The sequence below is a fragment of the Macadamia integrifolia genome, chromosome 8 (genome assembly GCF_013358625.1).
Source record: "Macadamia integrifolia cultivar HAES 741 chromosome 8, SCU_Mint_v3, whole genome shotgun sequence".
Classification (NCBI taxonomy): Eukaryota; Viridiplantae; Streptophyta; class Magnoliopsida; order Proteales; family Proteaceae; genus Macadamia; species Macadamia integrifolia.
The window spans coordinates 30,413,813-30,421,541 of record NC_056564.1 but is presented as its reverse complement, the minus strand read 5'-3'; the positions used below and the strand labels follow the sequence as shown (position 1 = coordinate 30,421,541).

Sequence of the window (7,729 nt, the reverse complement as noted above, 5' to 3'; positions counted from 1 at the left end):
TTTTTCTTAGATAATATAAAAGAAAGAAAAAGAAAAGATTCTCCGATCCCAGAGTACACTAGCATCCTCTTACTATCTCTCCTTCTAATATAAAATGACTTACATACTCCGATGTATAAAATTATTCCGTCATTCTTCATTGGTGCACTTCGTATACCATTTGTTCAGAAAACTCTTATCCATATAATAAATAAGAATGTTGCAGAGATCTGTCTCGGCGAATTAAAAATATGATGGGCTTGTGTCTTAAGCACAGAGAGGATACATTGGCATTGATCCAAACCAAAAAAACCTTTCACACATGTTTTGGCTGATTGAGGCATTTATGAGGCCCAAATTCAAGAGGTTCATCATGCATGCCCTCAAGTTTTATGATAAAGTTCATGAACTGATTGAGTTAGCTCAGCTCATTGAAACCCTTCACTCCTACTTGAACATGTAGTGGAGGAGTCCACATTCTCTATAGCGAGCAATGAGGTACGATGACCATAAGATGCTTTTTGGCTCTCAACCACCCAATTTCATAGGATGCCTGTTGAATGGCCTGTTCTTTCTTGTTCGAATAGGTGGATCAATTCATTTCCTTAGCACTGTACGTACCTCATACCAATCTATTCTTTTGGCGTCTCATTTTAATCTACAATATCTAACTAAATGAGATTTCTAGCAGCTGTAGACGATTTTCACTACTCAGCTTTAGATAACGAGTGTATGTGTGATTGATAATTTAGGGCAAGAGGTGGCCCTGTATCAACACTGAGATCATTGCAATTTGTAGGGACATGAAAAGGAACTTTCGACCATTTACAATAAGGACCCCGCCCGAAGACAACTCAACGAGTCACAACTCACTCACGACTCACGACTTCACGAGTCTACCACATTCTTCCCGCCAAAAAGCATTTATCGGAGGTCACGGCCACTACATTCCCGCCAAAACGCATTCCTCTGATTGTTCTCTCTCTCTTACAGAGATGTAAGCAGAGAAGCATGAAGGATCTCGATTTGAACGCCGGCAAAGGCGAGCCTGCGATGTCACGAATCATGTATCCTTTCTTCCTTTGTAATTCTCTTTCTCAAGCCAAAGTCATTGACCTGTCGCAGTCCTTCCAAAAGATTGCCCGACGAACTTCGCCGATGCGAATGGCGAACCCAAATTCTTTATCGTAAGTCGATCCCAACTGCATCAATATCCTTGTAACTCTCTCTCTCTCTCTCTCTCTCTATCGGCCGAAATAAGAGTTCCTTGATTCCTAACAATCTTTGACTGTTCCTCAGCAAGAAGTCGACAACCGTGAAAATTCGAGCAGTTCGGAATTCATATCGATCTCGAGGATATGTTCAATGTAATCTCTCTCTCTCTCTCTCACATACCTCAATATCCTCTCCTTACAGGGCTTCTTACGTTGAGTTCGTAAAATCCTTATGATGCTACTCTTTTTCTTTCTCCTTCCTTCCCTCATAAGGACTTGGACGAGGAGTTCCTCAGATGGGTAACCGAAAATACTCGTCATATCTTGGAATTTTCACGGATTCCATTGATGAACTCATGTCAGAGTCAATTAAAGGACTGCTGGATGACGAGCATGATATCCTGATGATACAGAGGACAGGACGGGGATTGAGAATACAGATGGTTCAGATCCACTCCAGAGGATGCCGCCAGAGATTGAGCGTTGTAAGTACAAGGACAAACCCTATTGCCGCTGTCTCATTTCTTTCTTGAAGTCACTTATTATGTCGAACAAGTTGTTAGTAATTATAATATACTAGTGGCAAATTTGATAGTTCACTACTGTATAGTCTTGTAGAGTAGTTTTAGATCAGGTCAGCCATGACTGAGGAATTCTACCAAGGTGGTATTTGCTTAATTCATAAATGGAGATCACAATGGTTATTGTTTTGTTGTTAGATGCCCTCGTTGGAACCCTTCAACAGAAAAAGAGCACCGTGTCCTTCATTTGGGAGATCATTTGGTTTGATTTACGGTTATTAATTTTGTTATATCCTGACCCTAATTTTCTGTAGGAGTGTTAGTGTTTTGGCGTTCCGGCCTAGCCTCCCTAAGTTAAAGCTTCTGAAGAAAAACCATTTATCATTCAGATGTTTAGCCATTGATGCAGGTAGCAGTGTATACTTGTGAAGAACGTGGCTTTGAAATTACCTGGTATTTATTTCTAGGTGTCCTCAAGTGCATTTTAGTTATTCTTGTCAATTTTATCATTTTAGTTTTCTTTATCTCTTTCTGGTATTGACCAGGTACCCCAGGTGATGTTGTTGAATTATCATGAATTTTCTTCCTATTCCTTATACAGGATTTAGAGCAATGCAGATGCATAATTGGAGGCCATTCTGTCATTCATGTCAAGGAAAAATACGAGGACTGAAAAGGTAATTCAGTAGATAGTAAAACTAAGGCAAAGGATACAAATACATGTATTCAGGTTTATTATAATGCATGTCAGTAAATCTAGTCCAAGGGTTCAATTGGCAAACATCAAAAGACCATGTTGAGCTGGCTTATGCAAAAGGCATACAACATTACAATTCTGAAATCCACAAGTGAAAAGTCCAGCAAGTCATAGCTTGGAAACGGTGCAGTTGAGATCATAACACCTCGGTTGCATTGGTTGCTTTGTGTCCAGGCCCTGTCCAACACCTTGGGTTGCCTAGATGCCGTGACAACTATGGTTTAAATAATGTAGCACAGATGTTCTAGTCATCTATGATCTTTTTGGCATGGGCTGTTTGACTCAAGTCATACAAATATAAATTAATATATAATCATTAGGTTAAACTGCATTTATTAGGAAACATGATCATATGATGTAAAATCATAAATATTGTAAATATCCAATGATCCTTTTTTATGTTTTAATTGTTCATTGTTTCTCAAGGATTTCTGGGTTCAAAAAAGAATAATGTGTTTCAGATGCTTGCAGACATGGGTATTTGTGCTATTGATGAGTTCAACAAAGATGGAGGAATCAGATCGGACAGCAATATGTTAGGTGATGGAGCAGCAGACAGTCAGCATTGCCAATGCTGGAATGACCACATTTCTTAAGACAAGGCCTGCTGTTTTAGCTGCTGCAAACACTGCTTTGTATGGAACTTCTCTTTAACTTAAATATTCTGTCATTTTCATGCATTCATAAGATAAAATTTCCACTGCTTCTAAAAGTTGTTGGGGATTAAAGTGGTACTATTTCCTTTCCCAAGAGTAAGTTCAAGTTCTTTTTCCCTTGGATATAGACCGGCTCTTTTTATAATTGGATGGTTTCTGAAAATAAAACTAACTGCATCTAGTGTAAAGACTTCTCTTTGGTGTTGAAGGGGAAGATATGATCTATTGAGAGCTCCAGCTGAAAATATTAACTCCCTACGGCCTTCCTGTCACGTTTTGATCCCTTTTGACTATTCTGGATTGGGAAAGATATGAATAGTGACCTTATATGGTTAGCATGTCGTGTTTGGCCACCAAAACAAAGAATCTCCTGCTCTTAGGTTCACAGTGCTTGAACAATCTGTTCTTCGGTAACTCTCACTTTTCAACCTATAATTGATTTTATTTTTTCTTTTTAACCATTTCAAGTGGTTGCAATAGTCTTTTAAGTACGGTGATTGGTATATCACCTTTGCTTTTATGAAAGAAACATGGGTATATTTCTTTAGATTAGGTTATATTCCCCTGCCATTTTTTCTTTAATATCTTTTGAGGGGTCCTCTTGTAGATATGTATAAATTTTATGTTACTAAAACAATGCCGATGAAAGCAATATTTGTTTTATTACATCAGCATGGTTTCAGGGTTCAGCCCCATAAGTTACTGGATCACTGACACTAGAACATCAAGTTAATAAATTATTAGATGTAAACTTCAATTTTCTTCATATCCTATAAGGATTTTTATATACTTAATGAATTTTTATCATAGCTAGTATATTCAAATTAAAGAGACTACTGCTAATCATGTACTTGTTCATCATGTACCAATACCATTTTAATATTGTGGACATGAAAATGGATATGCATCTGTAGTTTATGCACACGTAGTGTAAAAGTGCCTACTCCTGCATGAAGCATTTAAAATTGACTTAATTTTATTTGTGGATGTCTTTTAGCTTCTCCAACTGGAAGGCTCACTTTCAAAGAATGAGTTTGATGTGAAGTCTAAAGGAGATATTTGATTTGGATTAAAATATAATCTTCCTTTTATCCAAGTTTTTATAGTACACTGTTCTTGCTCTTAAAATTTCACAATTGCTAGGGACTAGGGAGTACAATTTCGATTTGATCCTACATTTTTTTTTTTTTTTTTTTGGACATGGTTTTCTGATTGTATTTATTTTTTTTTCCCCTTGATTTTCAGGGCATATATCTCAGCTGCAAGAATAATGTCTCTGTATGTGTTTAAGGAGCTGGATGAGTACATAGTGAGTGCATACTCTAGCATTTGGCAGGATGAGACAAAGTCAAGTGCTCCTCATTCCTACCACAAATTCTACGGATATCAACTGTAATTTGTTCTTTTTCTCTTTGATAATCTGATACTTTATTAGTCATTCATGTTTCCAAATGTTTGCTATAGTAAAAGAACAAATGACATTACTAGAAGTAATTGCTGATTTAGTTGCTTGCAGAAGCAAGGCTCAGATTCCCAGAAACTGTGGCTCCAAGTGATGTGGGCGAGGCACTAAGGTTAATGCAAATGTCAAAGTTCCCACTGTATTCAGAAGATCGTCAGATATCTGGTATGGACACCATCAAAGACATCTATACAATTCTTCAAGATGAAGCTGCAAGGATGAGCCGTCTGGATGTGAACCATGCCCCTCCACTCAATTGGATCTCCAGAAAGGTTAGTTGTTTGTAAGGGGATTTAATTACAAGAAAACCAAATGAACTAGGTTGCACTTCAGTTTCCTTTTCCTCAGATAAAATTTGGTCAAATTGGCTGGTTGTAATTCTGCTTGGCTCCAAGTTACTTCTGATCACATGGTGAGTTGATAACTGCTTGCCCAGAAGACTGCTCAAGCAGATAACAACTCGCATCTGCTATATCCTTTAGTTTCTCTCCAACTCAACTCAGCCTTATCCCAACTAAATGGGGTGGGTTCCATGGATCCTTTTTTCTCAATTAGGTCTATTCAAAGCCATACCTATCACTGGTCTAAGATATGCAAGTCTTTCCTCACCATTTCTCATAGGGTAATTTTATGCCTATCCTTGGCTTCTTTAGCTCCTTCATTCTGCTTTCGAAGGCCTCCATTGCACGTCTATGGCACCTTAAACGAATTTTTTCGTAACTTATTATGTATCAAAGCTACTCCTAAACTAACTCTAATTTGCTCATTCCTTGTTTTATCTTTTTTAGTTTTACCACTCATCCATCTCAACATCCCCATTTCAGCTACACAGGTTTGTTTGTATCTTGTTTCTTCATTGCCTAACATTCAGCTCCAGGCATCGTTGTTGGTTGTTTGTCCTATAAAATTTTCTTTTGAGTTTTAAAGGGATGTGTCAATCACACAATACCCTGGACACATCCTTCCACTTCATCCAGCCTGTTCTAATTCTTTTTTTGTTTTTTCTCCTTTAGTTTTACTGTTATTAAAGTTATAAACATATACTTTGTTTTTGTTCTACTTATCTTAAAACCTTTTGATTCTAAGGTTGATCTCCATGATTCCAACTTTGATTAAGGTCATGCTTAAGGTCCAAGATGACAGTGCCAAGAATGTAAAAATAAGAAAGAACTACACCATCTGAAAATAAGAATTACAAACAAAACTAAAGGCACCAGGATTTTTCGAGTAAAGAACAAGCTTTAACCTTTTGTTTGATATCATCAGCTAATGGGTAGCCCAAACCACAACCCTAACCGACCAAAATCTGGGAGCTGGCTATTCCCCAGTAATCATGCAAATGTTGTCAAAGTGGCGAGTCAATACAAGCCATTTTGCCTCTAGGAAGCCAATTGTCTAGTCAATCCCTATCCGTTTACAAATTGATGCCAAAAAAAAAAAAAAATGTTATGGTGCTTCTTTCTCTTGTTTTATATTTTAATGAAGTGGTGGTATCCCTTATCGATTCCAATAAATACTACACCTATACTATGAAATATATGGTATTGAAATCTATCAAAACAAAAGACAAAGGAATTGTATATATTGTTGTGTCAACATAGAGAAATCCAGCAACTAAATGTTTTTGATCAATGCTGAACCAAAGATTTATTTATTTTTATTTTTTTAATTTCAAGAAAATAACAAAGTAAGAGTCCAAATGGAATAATCCCTATAAATGTATAGTTTTATTTCCTTCAATGTGTGTTACATGAAAGAATACTAAGTTATGTGATGCCTAAACATTTTAACAATATGCATGATATTTTCTTGATCATATCAGTTGGTTGTCTAGGACTGGGTCGACTAGTGGTTAACTGACTAGCTTGTAACTCCCAATTCATGATTCATCCCAAAAGTGTCCCCAATCTATGGGAGATTGTCCAGAAAAGAGTCTTGGGGATTGAATATTCATGGACTGTGTTGCATGGTGATATGGAATCTTATTTGACAATAGTACTTATTAGGAGGATAGCTACCACTACTGGTTTAATCTTTGTTCATACAAGTTTTCTGCACTCATTAAAACTTTGCTTCCTGTCTACCAATAGCAATTTCAGCATAAGCCTCTTTTGGTGGGATTGGTTATAGATTGTATTTATCAACTATGAAATTGCTGGGGTCACCATTTTTGATTGAATCAAAGAAGGTAAGGGTTTTAACAAAACAATGAACTCCAACTTCCACCTTTCCTATGTGTATTTGTAAATTCTTATGATTAAGACATTGTTCAGTCAATTGAAGTAGTGCTTAGAGGAATATACTGCTTTAAATGTGTTGCAGATCCATCCAAATTCCCTTGACATTTGCCTCATTGAAGCTTCATTCATTTTTCTCTGTAAATTATTTAACAATGCAAATCTTCTAAAGGGGACGTCATAGTGTTTAACCTCTTCCACCTTCTTTGGCTTAAGGAGGCCTAGCATTCTTGATCATGCCCTTCTAGTTCACCAGATACAATTTTCAAAGTTATCTAGTTAGAAATTAGAGTTTAGTTGATTTAGTTCATTATAAGCATCCATGCCATGAAGGGGTAGTGATCCCCTTCTGAAATTTGATTTTGGAGTTCTCTTTATTACATATAGAAACAATAAGCAGTCATTCAGTGCATCCTCCTGTACTGGATGAAAATCCTCTGTTTTTCTTATCCCTGTTTTTCTTTGTTTTGCTACCTCCAGAACATGACACATGGACAACTTTAAGACCAACGCACCGGATGTAATAATCATCACCCAACCTTGACCGTTGATGTTAATAATTGTCCACGTGTCGTTTTCTGGAGGTAGCAAAACAAGGAAAAACAGGGATGAGAAAAACAGAGGATTTTTTTCCTCCTGTACTTGGGGGCTCAAAAGTGAAACAATCATCTCAATGGCTGAACCTTTTTTTCTCTAGAACCATCATGTTTGAAACCAGGGGTTGGTGTTAGAACCCTTTTCAAGTCAATATCAGGCTCCAGTGGTAGCAATCACATCAGGAACAAACCTTCAGAATCATTTTCATGGTTTTGTCCTCTCATAACCTATATAGGCTGAAACTTATGCGGAATATCCCTTTAATGACTAGTAATAACACTGTAGGCAATGTAGAATCCATTAGTG

General features: G+C 37.0%; 1 protein-coding gene across 8 annotated transcripts in view; it reads left to right on the top strand.

The window, feature by feature from the left end:
• Positions 1 to 934: 934 nt before the first annotated feature.
• Positions 935 to 7,729, top strand: part of LOC122085392 (PH-interacting protein-like) — a 53,970-nt gene continuing 47,175 nt past the window's right edge. For 2 of the 8 annotated variants that reach the window (XM_042653800.1, XM_042653790.1), the window contains exons 1-8: positions 935 to 1,166; positions 1,279 to 1,346; positions 1,467 to 1,678; positions 2,029 to 2,167; positions 2,316 to 2,391; positions 2,943 to 3,106; positions 4,373 to 4,519; positions 4,644 to 4,861. The gene's annotated coding sequence lies outside the window, so the exon portion shown is untranslated. Of the gene's footprint in view, positions 1,167 to 1,278; positions 1,347 to 1,466; positions 2,168 to 2,259; positions 2,392 to 2,932; positions 3,107 to 3,316; positions 3,538 to 4,372; positions 4,520 to 4,633; positions 4,862 to 7,729 lie in introns of all 8 variants that reach the window. The other 6 variants (XM_042653792.1, XM_042653796.1, XM_042653791.1 and 3 more) reach the window with 6 other exon arrangements.